General features: G+C 36.9%; 1 long non-coding RNA gene across 1 annotated transcript; it reads left to right on the top strand.

The window, feature by feature from the left end:
• LOC112396014 (uncharacterized) lies at window positions 1-14,787 on the top strand. The gene is made up of 3 exons (XR_003002483.1): window positions 1-105; window positions 219-293; window positions 13,326-14,787. It is a non-coding gene; the product is annotated as an uncharacterized LOC112396014 (long non-coding RNA).
• The last annotated feature ends 1,536 nt before the right edge of the window (window positions 14,788-16,323 follow it).

Below are 16,323 nucleotides of genomic sequence, written 5' to 3'. Positions count from 1 at the left end.
CAGCAAGCGGGAGGGACGCGTCCAGTGCATTCGCGAGATCCAGCTGCCGGTCCCTGGAATCTACTCGCGCAAGGCAGTGGCTGCACCGACGGCCCGAGGTTCCCGGTGAGACGCTGTAAAGACGGGGGGTGGAGGACGCGGTGGGAAAGATGCCGGGCCGGAGCGCGTGAGGGGTGGGACCTGAGCGAGCTTTTACCTGGGCGGCCTCTCAACCCTAGGTCAGCGGGCTGCGGAGTATCGTGCGGGTAGCAAGGGGAGGGCGAGTGCTCCTGCGGCCCCCAGACGACAGCCAGGTGAGTACCCTGCGGAGCCCACCGCCCATGCCCACCCTCCGCGCTCCCCCAATTCCTGTCTCTTGGGAAACGGTGTACTGTGCAGGTCTGCAGCTCACGTGATTGTCTGCTTGCGTGTCTGTAAGTCTCCGTCTGCCTCTCACTCTCTGCCCACCCCGTTCCCCCTTCCTCTGTCTCTATCTCCATCTTTCTGTCTGTCTCTATCTTTCTGTCTGGCTGCCTCTCTGAGATATAGTAGACCGCCCAGACCTATAAGGCTGAATCCTGACCCAACCAGTTAAAACTAGCCGTAAGACCTTGAGCCTCACCCAGCTGGGCCTCAGTTTCCCCATCTGTCAAATGGGAGTCTAATAATCTCCGCCTGAGACAATATAGTGCATCACTTTGCCCAGTGCCGGGCCCCTTGAAAAGTTTCAATAAATAATGACAGTTATAATTGAAAAGAATATAGTCTCTCTTGGCCTTTGGCTTTATTTTCTCCCTGTCTGTCTCTGACCCTACCCCCACCCCAACTGGTTCTTCTTTCTGAATGCTTCTGTCTTTCTCTGTTATTGCTTTTCCTTTTTCTGCCTCTTTCCCATCCCTAAACAGGTTAGAGGTGCATTGTTTATAGCAATGAGCTTGGCCTGAGAGTGCCTATGAGCTTAGTCTGGGGTTCTTGTCTGTTCTGGGGGTAAACAAATGGAGCTGGCCTTAGGCTGCTTCTGGCCTCATTGAGGAGACAACCCTCTTTGTTCCCCACCCTACTGTGTTAAACAGGTGAGACACCCCCCCCAGGGTGGGGAGCAGCTTAGATGAAAAAGTAGATCAGGCCCTTATCCTGTATCATGTTAGTCTCCACAAGAAGATCAGAGACCAGGGGTCTCCTAGTTACATTCCCATACAGCCCTGGAATTGACCAGGCCTCTGTAACTCACCTTCAGTCATCAGCAAAATCCTCTTCATTCTCTCCCTGATTTCTGAATAGTCCCATTGTTTTCTTGCCATGCCTTAGTGGTTCTCATACCTTTTGAACACAACACTCCATTTTTATGATGTATGTTTTGAAACATCTCTTTCACTGTTCTGAATTGAAGTGCATAGATAATAGAATCTGTCTACACACATAATTCCCCCCCAAACCAATAAAATGTCTAATTCAATATAAGGGAGAAGTAAAGGGAAAATAATTTATAATAAAACAATATGTATTTCAATATGTAAAGGCTGGGATATAATTCCACTAGAAGACATAATGAAATGGTCTTGCACATACGATGCTTGTACCTGGGAGTGTGACAGCTACACTGTGACTCAGAAACCATGGATAGGGTGATGCAATTTTCCTAGATGATGAACAATTCTTCATAAGGTTCTAAACAAAACAAAGTGCAATCTTCCCTCAATTTATATGGTTGTTGAATTACTGTAAAAGTCATTATATATTAAAATCCATGATCTGGCTCCCATAACCTCTCTGACCTCATCTCCTACCACTGTCCCCATTTGTTCCCTCTATTTCACCCATCCTGACCTCCTCTAGGCTACTTGAACATATTAGGCACACATCCACCTCAGGGGCTTGTACTAGGCCATCCCTTGTACCTAGAATGCTTGCCCCCCACCAATATCCACAAAGCTCACGCCCTCACCTCCTTCAGGTCTCTACTCATATGTCACTTTCTCAAAGAGGCCTACCCCGACCATCCTGTTTAAAATTGCAACTATCCCCTAGCACATACCCTTATCTGTTTTTTCCATAGTGCTCCTCACCCTCTTACATATCTTTATTATGTTTGTTGTTTATTGTTTGACTCTCCCACTAGATTGTAAACTCCAGAAGGGCAGAGATGGTTGTCTTTTTTGTGCCTTGATGTATCCCTATTACCTAAAACAGTGCTTGGACACAGTAGGCTCTCTCAATAAATGTTTGTTGAATGAATGAATGAACACGTTTTTCACCTACATGATTGTCTGGTGGAACATTCTAAAGTCATATGGGATGCAGTACGATTCTTTGCTGTGTGGAGCTGTCTTGTGCACTGCAGAATGCTGAGCATCCCTGGTCAATGCCCACTAAATGTCACTATAATTAAAAAAAAAAAAAAAAAAATGCATCCTAAACACCCCTTGACTGTCTATTCAATCCCCCACTGAGAACCACTGCTTGAATAGAAATCTGGCTTTACCCTGAGCACTCTGCTCCCCCAGCAGCCTCCTCATACCCCTCCTGCCAGGAGGCCAGGACATGGGGGTAGGTGTCCTCACTCTATATGTCCTTCCCAGACATTTTCTCTCCCTCCTCCTTAAACGCTCTGGTTTTTTAGAATTAAAATTTTTTATTTTTAATAATTTCAGACTTTTAAAAAGTTATAAAGATAGTACAAAGAATTCCCATATATCCTTCACTTACATTCCCCAAATGTTAAGAAATTATACAAGTACAGTTCAATTATCAAAATTAGGAAATTAGTATTGGCACAATACTCTTAATGAAAGTACAGAACCTATTTGAATTTCATCAGTTTTTCCACTAATATAATTTTTCTATTCTAGGATCTAATTCAGGATCCCACATTGTGTTTAGTTGTCATATCTCCTTAGGCACTTTTAATCTGGGACAGTTCTTTAGTCTTTCTTTGTCTTTCATGACTTTGATACTTTTGAAGAGTCCTGGCCAGCTATTTTATAGAACTTGGGTTTGTCTGATGTTTCCTTGTGATTACAGTTAAGTTATGTAATTTTGGCAAGAATACCACAGAAGAGATGTGTCTTCAGTGCTTTATATCAGGAGGCACATGATGTCAGTTTATCCCAATACTGGTTTTGTTCACATTGACTATTTGTTTAAGTTAGTGTCTCCAGGTTTCTCCATTGTAGTTACTCTTTTTCCTTTGTAATTAATAAGTAATTTGTAGAGAGGTACATTAAGATTATATAAATATCAACCACTTTGTTTTAAATCTCAACTCATCAGACTATACCATCACCTACCTGTGTGTTATAGTCAGGTACAGACATACACACATACCTGCCCCGGTCACGCCTCATTCCTAGAAGGATTTAGCTACTAGCTCACTGTCACTCTATAACACTACTCCAGTCCTACTTCTTGGTGATTTTAATATCCTCGTAGATGACCCTTCCAGTGGTCTTGTCTCTCAGTTCTGTCTGCTCTTCTACAGTGCTCTTGCCTTTCAGCCCCACCTCAGCCACGCACCCTGATAGTCTTACCCTTCTTATCAGTATCTGTGACTGCATCTCCTCCATAATCTCAGTTTCAGGCATCCTGCTCTTCAACCAGTACTTATCCTTCTAGCTCACTCCCTATAGCACCCCAATTCCAACAGTCCTTCAATGCCACTGGAACTGAACGTTTTCACTACCCTCTACTTCCTCCATGTTCCCATGTCCTTCCTTCAATCAGCTTAGATTCCGTGGTCCATCGTAATAATCATTCCCTTGCATACATCCTCACTTCCCTTGCCCTCTGTCACTTTAGCATACTTATCAGGCAAAACCCCAGCCCTGCTTAAATCCACCTCTGCCAGCTCCACTGTACTTTCTTAGGCCATTCACTGTCCTATCCTTCTAGATAACTATTTCATACCTTCTCTCTCCTCAAATCTCCAACACCTCCTCTCCCATCCTAGGCTCAGGCTGCATACTTGACTGAAAATTTTAAACCATCAAAAGAGAACCTCCACTGATTCCCACTACCACATCCAACCACCAAGCAGCATCTGTACTCATATACTCTGCCTTCTTTTCTGTTATTATGGAAAAACTGTCCCTGCTGTCATCAAAATCCTGTCCTTCCACTTTGGCACTAGATCCCATCCTCTTACCTACTTGAGTACATTGCTTCAGCAATATCCCCCTCTCTCTCCTACCTCAATTTCCCCCTCTCTACAAATTCATTCCCATTAGCACACAGACATCCTGTTATTGCTTCCATCTTTTTGTTACAGCTTTATTGAGATATATTTCACACACCATAAAATTCACCCTTTAAAAGGGTACTATTCAGTGGTCTTTAGTATATTCACAGTGTTGTGCAGCCCTCACCACAATCAATTTTAGAACATTTTTATTCCCCCCTAATAGAAGCTTCATACTCATTAGCAGTTACTCCCCATGACTCCCCTCCCCACAACTGTAGGCAGCCACTAATGCACTTTCTGTCTCTATTGATTTGTCTGGTCTAGACATCTCATATAAATTGGATCATACAATATATTGGCCTTTATGAGTGGCTTCTTCCACTTAGCATACTGGTTTTGAGGTCCACCCATGTTGTTGCATGTGACATTTGCTTTTATTGCCAAATAATATTCCATTGTGTGAATATACTACATTTTGTTTATTCATTAGTCAGTTGATAGATATTCCAGTTGTTTTCACATTTGGCTATTTTAAATAATGTTGCTCAGGACATTTGTGTACAAGTTTTTGTGTGAATGTATGTTTTCTTTTCTCTTGGGTAGATACCTAGGAGTGGGATTGCTTGGTCATATGGCAACTCTATGTTTAACTTTTTGAGGAACTACCAAACCGTTTGCAAAAGTGGCTGCACCATTTTACATTCACACCAGCAATGTTTGAGGGTTTCAATTTCTCCATATCCTCACCAACACTTCTTATTGTCTGTCTTTTTTATTATAGCCATCCTAATGGGTATGAAGTGGTGTCTCATTGTGGTTTTTATTTGCATTTCCCTAATAATTAATGATGTTGAACATCTTTTCATGTGTTTATTGGCTATTTGTATATCTTTTTTGGAGAAATGTCTATTAAAATCCTTAGCCCTTTTAAAATTAGATTATTTGTCTTTTTATTGTTAGATTGTAAGGATTCTTTATATATTTTAGATACAAGTCTCTTAGCAGATATATGAATTGTACATCTTTCCTTCCATTCTGTGGGTTATTTTTTCACTTTTTTAAAGTTTTTTTTTGATGTGAACCATTTTTAAAGTCTTTATTGAATGTGTTACAATATTGCTTCTGTTTTATTTGTTTATTTATTTGGTTTTTTGGCCACGAGGCATGTGGGATCTTAGCTCCCCGACCAGGGATCTAACCCACACCCCCTGCATTGGAAGACGAAGTTTTAACCACTGGACCACCAGGGAAGTCCCTGTTCTTTCACTTTCCTCGTGGTGTCCTTAGATGCACAAAAGTTTTTAATTTTGATGAAGTTCAATTTATGTGTTTTTTTCTTTTATCATTTGAGCTTTTTGTGTCGTATCCAAGAAACCACTCCATAAACCAAGGTCACAAAGATTTATTCCTTTTTCTTCCAGGAATTGCATGGTTTTAGCTCTTAAATTTAGGCCAGTAATCCATTTTGAGTTAATTTTTGTACATGCTGTGAGGTAGGGAGTCCAAATTTCATTCTTCTACTTGTAGATATCTAGTTGTTCCAGCACCTTTTGTTGAAAAGAGTATTCTTTCCCTCATTGAATTGTCTTGACAACCTTGTGAAAAATCAGTTGACCATAAATCATAAATGTAACAGTTAATTTTTGGACTCTCAATTCTATTCCACTAATTGATATGTTTGTCACTATGCCAGACCACACTGTCTTGATTAAATTAACTGTGTAGTAAATTTTGAAATCAGGAAATGGGATTCCTCCAACTTTGTAATTCTTTTTCAAGATTTTTTTTGACTGTTCTAAGTCCTTTTCATTTCCATATGAGTTTTAGGATCATCTTGTCAATTTCTGCAGAAAATCAGCTGAAATTTTTATAGGGATTGTGTTGAATCTATATATCAATTTGGGAAGTATTGCCATTTAACAATATTAAGTCATCTGATCCATGATCATGGGAAATCTTTCCATTTAGATCTTCTTTCTTTCAGAAGTGTTTTGTAGTTTTCAGCGTACAAGTCTTGCACTTATTTTGTTAAATTTATTCCTAGGTATTTTATTCTTTTTGCTACTATTATAAATGGAGTTGTTTTCTTACTTTCACTTGCTGATTGTTAAGTGCTAGTGTGTAGAAATACAGTTGATTTCTGTTTATTGATTTCTGTCCTGTCACATTTCTGAACTTGTTTGTTAGTTCAAATAGTTTTTAGTGGTTTCCTTAGGATTTTCTATGTATAAAATCGTGTCATCTACAAATAGAGATAGTTTTACTTTTATTTTCCAATTTGGATGCCTTGTATTTATTTTTCTTGACCAGTTATCCTGGCTAGACCTACAGTATTGACTAGAAGTAATGAGCGCAGACATCCTTGTCTTGTTCCTGATCTTAGGGGGAAAGTATTGAGTCTTTCTCCATTAAGCATGTTGTTAGCTGTGGGTTTTACATAGATACCCTTTATCAAATTGAGGAAGTTCCCTTCTACTCCTAGTTCTCTGAGTGTTTTTGCTATGAATGGGTGTTGGATTTTGTCAAATGCTTTGTCTGCATCTACTGAGGTGATCATGTGGAGTTTATGTTTGTTCTATTAATATGGTATATTACATTGATGAATTTTCAGGTAGTAAACTAACTTTGCGTTCCTGAAATAAATCCTAGTTGGTCATGTTATATAATACTTTATATATGTTGCTGGACTTGGTTTGCTAGTATTTTGTTGAGGATTTTTACATCTATATTCATAAAGGATATTGGTCTGTAGTTTTCTTGTGATGTCTTTGATTTTGGTATCAGGATAATACAGGTTGTATAAAGAATTGGGAAGTGTTTCCTCCTATATTTTTTGGAAGAGTTTGTGAAGGATTGATACTTGCTTTGTGTATGTCTTATCTGTTTCTTTGTTCTTCGATTCCTCTCTTCTTATGTATCAAGTAGATATTTTCTAGTATAACTTTTTAATTTCCTTGTTAACTATATATTTTTGAGTTAAGTTCTTAGTGGTTGCCCTGGGGATTACAACTAACATCTTAACTTGAGAAAATCCACTTTGGGTTAATTCTAACTTAATTTCAATAGTATATAAAAACTTTGCTCTAATATATCTCTGTTCCCTCTCCTTTCCTTCATAGTATTATTATCATACAAATTACCTCTTTATACATTATAAGCCTGCCAACGCAGTTTTATTATTATTGCTTTATGTAGTTATCTTTTAAAACAGATAGGAGAATAAAAGTATTACAAACAAAAGTACTTTCTCTTATAATACCTGTGTAGTTACCTTCAAGTTACCATTTAGTGTCCTTTAACTTCAGCCTGAAATTAGTATTTCTTGTAGGATAGGTCTACTAGCAACAAATTCTTTCAGTTTTTGTTTATCTTAACTTTTCTTTTATGTTTGAAGAACAGTTTAGCTGGATAAAGAAGTCTCCATCTCTTTCTTTCAACATTTTGAAGATATCATTACACTGTCTTCTGGCCCCCATGGTTTTTGATGATAAATCAGCTGTTAATCTTATTGAGTATCCCTTATATTCAATAAGTCATCTTTCTCTTGCTACATTCAAGATTTTCTTGTCTTTAACTTTGATCAGTTTATTCTACTTGAGCTTCTTAAATCTATAGATTAATATCTTTCATCAAATTTGTGATGTTTTGGCCCCTTTCTCATCCTCTTGTCCTTCCAAGATTCCCATTATGTATATGTTGGTACATTTGATGGTGTCCCACAGGTGTTTGAGACTGTTTCTTTTTTTTTTTCATTCTTTCTTCTTTCTGCTTTTAAGAAATGGATAATCTCTATTTGACCTATCATCAAATTTACCTTTTCTCTCTTCTGCCAGCTCAAATATGGTGGTGAGCCCCTCTAAGTGAAATTTTTATTTCTGTTATTATAACTTTCAACTCCAGATTTTCTATTTGATTTTTTAAATGATTTCTATCTCTTTATTGATATTCTCTATTTGATGAGACATTGTTCTCACACTTTCTTTCAATTCTTTAGATATTGTTTCCTTTAGTTCTTCAAAAATATTTATAATAGCTAGTATAAAGTCTTTGTCTACTAAGTCCCAAACATTGGCCCCTTCAGGGACATGTTCTTTTGGCTGCTTTTTCCCCTGTATATGTAACATACTTTACTGTTTCTTTGTATGTCTCATAATTTCTTGTTAAAAATTGGGCATTTTAGGGCTTCCCTGGTGGCGCAGTGGTTGAGAGTCCGCCTGCCGATGCAGGGGACACGGGTTCTGTTCTGGTGTGTGTGTGTGTGTGTGTGTGTGTGTGTGTGTGTGTGGTTGTTGTTATTGTTCTTGTTGCCATTTATTTGTTTGGCAACTTTTCTTGACAAATTCTGTGGATTCTATATTCCCTGCATTATGTGGCCTCTGAGTTCTCTGCTAACTTTTTTTTTTAAAAAGATCTTGTTTTTATTTTTAAGCCTGGATTCCTAGGGGTCACACCTGGTAAGTATAATTTGGTGGTCAGCCAGTGACTGGTCAGATGTCCTTAAATACCTTGTCTATATGTCTTCTACCCTCTGCCAAGGGGATCTGTGTGAGAAAGCATGCCTTCAAACTTCAGCCAGATTATAGGCCAGCCTGAGTTCTCACTTTCTGCTTGCACAGGGCCTCACAGTCAGCCATAAGTAATGACTTGGGCCCTCTCCTTTTCCAGCTCTTTCTTGTGCACAGCCCTTTAGATTCCCAGGAATATGTCAGAACTTTTCAGAGTTCTCTATAGTTGTCTCATTCTCCAGGATTTCCTTTTAAATTCCTGACCAAGGCATCTCTCTGTTTTCTGGAATTTATTTAGCTTTTGGCTACTGAACCACTAAGCTGGAGAGGGAGGGAGGATGGGAATAGCCACAAGTTAAAATGTCACACACAAAAAAGGCACAGAACCTGCTGTCTTGCCAAGATTCAGTCGTTTCTCTTGGATCAATGATTTTCACTTCATTCTATGCCTTTGTTAATTGCCAGAGTTTTGAACTGATTGATTTTAGTTTGTTTGCCCTTATTTTCATTGTCTTAGAGGGATAGCTGGCTCACCAAAGTCCTCACTCTGCCATTCCATTGATCTCCTGTTGCTCCCATCTTTAAAAAATGTAAAACTCTCTTCATCCCACATCCCCTTGCAAATATGGCTTTATTTCTCTATTCCTCTAACAACAAAACTCTTCAAAAGAGTTGTCATTCTTCACTTCTTCCTACTCTTCTCCCATTCCCTGTTTGTTCATATAAAATATCTTACACATATAATAAAAGAATATATACATTATGTACATAAGTTATAGAGATAATGAAAACCCAGGAACTTCAACCCCGCCCAAGAACAGCATTAATGATAGCATCTATCCCTGTGTCATTTTCAGTCCCATTTCCCACCCCTCCTGCCAGAAATTACCACTCTCCTAAGTCTTGTGTTTGTTTAACATTCCCTTGCTCTTTTTGATTTTTTTTCATACTTGTGGAGATGCTTAACCAATACATTGTGGTTTTGGCTTGGTTGTGAGCTCTGAAAAAAATAGTATCATACTGTATGTGGTCTTCTGTGACTTACTTTTTTCATTCATCATCGTGTTTCCAAGATTCACCTGTTTTGCATGTAGCTGTAGCTTGTTCATTCTCAATGCCATATGATATTTCATTGGGTGACCTTAAATTATTCATCCATCTACCTGTTGAGGGACATTTGGGTCATTTCTAGCTTTTTGCTCTTATAAAAAGTGCTATTATGAACATTCTTGTACACGTCTCCTTGTACACATGGACACCCATTTTTCTAAGGTATATACCTATGTATGGAATTGCTGGTTAATAAGACATGTAAACATTTAGCTTGACAGGATTATGCCAAAATGTATTTTAAACTCTTGGTACCAATTTACACACCTTTCAGCAATTTGTAAGAGGTCCCATTGATTCATATACACCTTATTAATACTTGATATTGTGCCACTTTTAATTTTTTGTCATTATAGTGAGTCTTTGTGGACTTAATTAGCATTTTTCAAATTACTAATATAATTGAGCATCTTTTCATGTTTATTGGCCACACATGTTTCTTCTTCTGTGCAATGACTGTTAATATCTTTTGTCCATTTTAAAAATTGATATTTTTATAATTTTTATTGATTTACAGAAGTTATTTAATTATTTGCATACTCATCATTTGTCAGTTATATGTGAATATCTTCTCTCAGTTTGTGGCCTTTTTTTTCTTTATAGTGTCTTTGCATGAGCAGAAATTCCTAATTTTAAATGAGTTGAACAATTCAGTTTTTTCTCTGTAGCCAGCACTTTTTGTGTGTTGTCTTCCCTAACCTATGGTCATGAAGATATTCTTTATTTTCTTCTAATAAAAGTTTAAAGGTTTACCTTTAACTTTTAAGTCCTTAATCTAACTGGAATTGATTTTTGTGTAGTGTAAATTATGAGATAGGAACCCAGTTGTGTTATTTTCCCCACAGATAACCTAATGATCTGAAGTGCCACTTCTGTCATACATCAAAGTTTCACATCTGTGTAGGTCTGTTTCTGGGATCTCTGCTACTGGCCAACTTTTTGCCCCTGAATCAGTACCACACTACCTTTAATTACTTTAGCTTCGTAAAGAATCTTGATATTTGATAGAGCAAAATCTTCCCATCATATTTTTCTTCAGGAGTATCATATATTCTTGGCCCTTTGTTATTTCAAGCACATTTCAGAATAAGCTTGTCGTGTTCTACAAAAATATTGGAATTGGAATAAATCTGTAGATCAGTTTGAAGAGAATTGATATGTTTATGATGTTGAGTCTTCCTAGCTATAAACATGATGTATCCTTTCATTTTAAATAAATTATTGAATGTCTTTTGGTAGAACTTTATAATTTTCTGTATAAGGTCTTGCATATCTTGTGTTAGATTTTTTTCCTTGGTATTTATGGCTTTTACTGCTATTATGAATGAGATCTTGTTATTTAATGTATTTTATCTCTTTTGCAGGTATATAGAAATGAAGTTAATTTTTTATATTGTTATTATAGCCATTCACCTTGCTTTATAAACTTTCATTACCTTTAAGCAAACTTTTAATTTTAGAATAATTTTAGTTATAGAAAAGTAAATAGAGACAGTATGGAGAGTTCCTGTGTACTCTTCACTGTGATATTTTTGTCAAAACTAAGAAAACAACATTGGTATATTACTATTAACTAAACTTCAGACTTTATATAGATGTATCAGTTTTCCCACTAATGTCCTTTTTCTGTTCTAGGAGCCAATTCCGAATACCACATTGCATTTAAGTTGTCATGTCTCTTTAGTGTCCTGTGGTCTATGACATTTTCTTAGTGTCCTTGTTTTTTATAAGCTTAACAGTTTTGAGATGTACTATAGAATGTCCCTCAATTTGGATTTGTCTGAAGTTTTCCTCATAATTAGACTGGGGTTGTTCTTGGAAAGAATACCACAGAGTTGAAGTGCCCTTTTCATCACATCATATCAGGGGTATGTGAAATCCCTATGACATCCCTGGTGATGTTGACCTTTACCACTTAGTTAAGGTAGTGTTTGCCAGGTTTCTCCACTGTAAAGTTGGTATTTTTTTTCCCTTTTCATTCTCTGTTCTTTGAAAGAATCTAGCCCACCCTCAAGAAGGGAAGGAATTAAGCTTCACCTCTGGAAGGGGATGTAATTACATATATTATTTGGAATTCTTCTGTAAAAAAGATTTGTTTCTTCTCCTTTATTTACTTACTTATTTATTCAGTTACTTGTTTATATCAGTATGAACTCATGCCATATTTGTTTAATAATTTGAGATATAAATCCAATACTGTTATTTGTCTTGTGGCTCAAATTGTTCCAGCTTTGGTCACCGGGGTTTCTTTTAGGTTGGCTTCTGTGTCCCGTTGACATGGGCCCATCCTTTTGTTTTTAAGTACTTCCTTACTTGTCAGCACTACAAGATACTCCCTACTCATCTTTTATCTTCCTGCCCCAGTCCCAACCCCAGAATCGACCATTTCTCAAGAAACCCTGCTTCCTTTTAAGTTGTCTACATATTCTTTTGTGTTTTCTATGTTGACAATCATATCAGCTATTAATAATGAGAGTTTTGTTTTTTCCTTTCCAATCTTTATGCTTTTAATTTATTTTTCTTGTCTTACTGAGATGGCCAGGGCCTCCAGTACAGTGATGAATAGAAAAGATGCAGTGGGCATCCTTGTCTTGTTGGATATTTTAGAGGAAACACCACTAACTTTTCTCTAGTAAGAACGATATTTGCTGTAGATTCCTACAGGTTTTACCAGATTAAGCAAGTTCCATCCTGTTCCTCCATGCTAAGAAGTTTTTGTTATTGTTTTTAAATCATGAAAGGGTTGTTGAATTTTTTATCAGATACATTTTCTGTTTCTTAGGATGATTATGTTTTTTTCCCTCCAATAATCTGATGATGTGGTAAATGACATTTATAGATTTTCCTTATGTTAGACTACCTTTGCATTTCTGGTATAAACATAACTTGGTCATGATCTTTTCCTTTTTCTATAATACTAGATTCAGTTTGCTAATATTTTGTTTAGGATTTCTGTATCTGTGTCCATAAATTGGTCTTTAATTTTCCTTTCTCATGCTATCCTTATTTGCTTTTGGCATCAAGTTCTGCTGGTATCATAGAATGAGTCAGTGTTTCCTCATTTACAGTATTCTGGAAGATGCTATATGACTTTGGAATGATCTGTTTGGTAGAATTCTCCTGTAAAACCACCTTGGTCTTTTCTTTTTAATATTAAGTGAATATTAAACTTCTAAATAAAATATTTTCAAAATTTTGAATGAGAAACTTGAAATCTGCTTCCATAACATGTTTATTTTATATCAGGTTTTACGCTTAAAATGGCTACAGAAAAATCCTGATCAAGACTTTTTAATGATGTATTCTTCAAATTCTTAATGGTCACCATCAATACAAATCTTTCTTTGTACAATTAGGTGATAAAGTATTTCAAACCAACTTTTAAATTGTTCAAAAATGTTTAAAAAGTGAAGTTATATCGAACAGCTTTTCTTTTTATTTCACTGACAAATATATTGTTAAAAATATCTTGTGATAATATGATTAGATTTCAAATCCAATTGAACTCTTTCATATTAACTATTTCAAAATAATGATAAAGCTCTTATTTGCAGAACATGCATCATTGTTAGAACCATCACCCTGCAGCTAGCTTGGACACCATTAAAAGGGCTCATCAGCTGCAAATGGATAGAAGTATCTGATATTCGCGAAGACAGAGTTTCAGGGCTTCTACCTGGAGCTACACTCTCCAAAAGTCCCTGCTTGGCCTCCCTGCACCCAACCCTACCCCATCCAGTCACAACTTGGGTCGTGTGGTGTTTCTTGGCAACTGGAACACAGACTCCTCCAGCAGCTCCGCAGGCCCCTTGTCCTCAGTGAGCAGAAGACTACAGAAGCTGGCTACTGAAGAGGCTGTCCAAGTCTTAGAGCTCCTCTTCGGCCCTGCTTAGCACATTTACCACAGAGCAGTAACTGAGTGCTGGATGTTACTCATGCGTGTTCACCACCTGCAGGGACTGCAGAGGGATTTGTCAGACCCCATTTCACTAAGGGCCACCCTCTAAGGATCTCCACAGGAGGCTGCCCATAGAGAGAAGTGGCCTGCCTAGGGTCTCCACTGCCTTAAGGCCTACGTGGACACTTCCAGGCCTAAGGGGATTAATATTTCTTCACCTACCTGTCATCCACATATCAACTGGAAAATTCTCCCTCCTGTTGTTTTTTGTTCTTTTGTTTGTTTTTTAGTAGGAAGAGTTTTAACTACTGCTTCAATTCCTTTAGTAGTTAGAGGACTAGTCAGCATTTCTTTTTCTTCTTGAGTCAGTTTTGGTAAGTTATAGTTTTCTAGGAATTGGTCCATTTTGTCCACCTTCTCAAGTTTATTGGCATAGTTTCCTTATTTTTTTATTCTCTGCTGTATACAATCTGTAGTTATGTCTCCTTTTTCATTGCTGATATTGGTTATTTGTGCCTTCTCACTTTTTTTCTTGATCAATCTCACCAGAGGTTTGTCTATTTTACTAGTCTTTTCAAAGAACCAACTTTTGGCTTTGTTGCTCCTCTCTATTTTGTCTTTGTTTTCTATTTCTTTAATTTCTGCTCTTATCTTTTTTGATCTCCTTCCTTCCACATTTTTTGGATTTATTTTGTTGTTATTTTTCTAATTTCTTAAATTGGACACCAACCTTATTAATTTTCAGTCTTTCTTGTTTTCTACTTTGCACATTTAAGGACGTAACTTTCCCTCTAACTACTGCTTTTCTACAAGTTCAGCCATGTCATATTTCGTTACTGTACAGTTCCAAGTATTTCAGCATTTCCATCATGGTTACTTCTTTGACCTGCAAGTTATATAAAAGTGTGTTTCTAAATGTTTAGAGATTTTAAAGTTTATGTTATTGAACTCTATCTTTAATTGCATTATGGTCAGAGTATGTGATCTGTGTGATAAAAATTCTGAAATTTATTGAGACTTGTTTTATGGCTTAATCGGTGATCAATATTTTTTAATGTTTCCTATGTGATTTATAAGAATGTATGTTCTCTAACTGTTGAATACAGAGTTCCACATAAGTCTGTTATCAAATTTGTTAATCGTATTGTTCACATTTCCTATATCTAAACTGATTTTTTGGTCGTAATATACCAATAATTATAAGGTATGTTAATATGCAGTTATGATGGTGGATTTGTCTATTTCTCCTTGTAGTTCTTTTTTTTCTTTTACTTATTTTGAGGGTATTTTATTAGGAATATTCAAAATGAGAATTGTTATATATTCCTGGTAAACATGTAATGACCCTCTCTATTTCTGATAATGCATTTTTTCCTTGAAGTCTATTTTATCTTACATTAATATAGCAACACAAACTTTTCTTCTCCTTAGGATTTGTGTGGTATATAATTTTCCATCCTTTTACTTTTCAGCGTTTTCATGCCTTTATGCTTTAATCATATCTCTTGGAAATGGCATATAGTTGGACCTTTTAAAACATCTAATATAATAATCTCTGTCTTTTAATGGTCAAGTTTAGTCTGTTTACACTTATTGTGATATATTTGGACTTGTTTCTACCATCATACTTTTTTTTTTGCGATACACGGGCCTCTCACTGTTGTGGCCTCTCCCATTGCAGAGCACAGGCTCCGGATGCGCAGGCTCAGTGGCCACGGCTTACGGGCCCAGCCGCTCTGCAGCATGTGAGATCTTCCTGGACCGGGGCACGAACCCGTGTCCCTTGCATCGGCAAGCAGACACTCAACCACTGCGCCACCAGGGAAGCCCCCATCATACTTTTTTATTTCTATTTCCTACCACCACCTTTTTGATGCTTCATTTTTCTCTTTTTTTTTGCCTGCTTTTTAGTTTTGAAATTTGTTTGTTTGCTTTCTTAATCATTTTTTTCCCTCCCTACTGTTTGGAATTTACCTATTCTTTTTCCTTTCTTTCTGTGGTTATCCTTGAAATTTTACCATGCATGTTTAACTTACAAGGTTTAAAGTTAAACAGTATTTTAACCTCCCTCTTGAAGAATGCAGGAACCTTAGAAACCTTCAACTCTAGTCATTCCTATCTTGACCACATGTTATTTTTTTGAGTGTGTTAGTTTGTTCCTTCTTCCCCTGACCTCACTATTATATCATCATTAGTATTAATTTATATAGATGGTATGTGTTTGGATTTACATGCATACATTCTTGCATCTCAGAACATCGTTCTGGGATCATTTTCCTTCATTATGATTACGATGTTTAGATACTCTTTTAGTACATATCTGTTGGTGTTAAATTCTCCTAGTCTCTGTTATATGTAAATGTATTTATTCTCATTCTTAAAAGGTAGATTGTTATAGGTAATATTAGAAGTCCACTATCAGTCTAATTGCTGTTTTTTGTAGGTGTTTTTGTTTTCTTATATTCTGACTACTTTTCTCTCTCTTTTTTTTGGAGGGGAGGGGTATATTCAGGGGGTTCTGCAGTTTCATTCTATCAATGTTTAGGTATGTATTTCTTTTTTATTATTCTACTTTGGAAATGTGCTTTATGCCTCTGGATTCATGTTTTTCATAATTTCTGGAAAATTCTCAGCCATTATCTCTTCAAATATTG

This window comes from Neophocaena asiaeorientalis, unplaced genomic scaffold (genome assembly GCF_003031525.2).
Source record: "Neophocaena asiaeorientalis asiaeorientalis breed wild unplaced genomic scaffold, Neophocaena_asiaeorientalis_V1.1 scaffold822, whole genome shotgun sequence".
Classification (NCBI taxonomy): Eukaryota; Metazoa; Chordata; class Mammalia; order Artiodactyla; family Phocoenidae; genus Neophocaena; species Neophocaena asiaeorientalis.
This window is presented reverse-complemented; position numbering and strand designations above follow the sequence as displayed.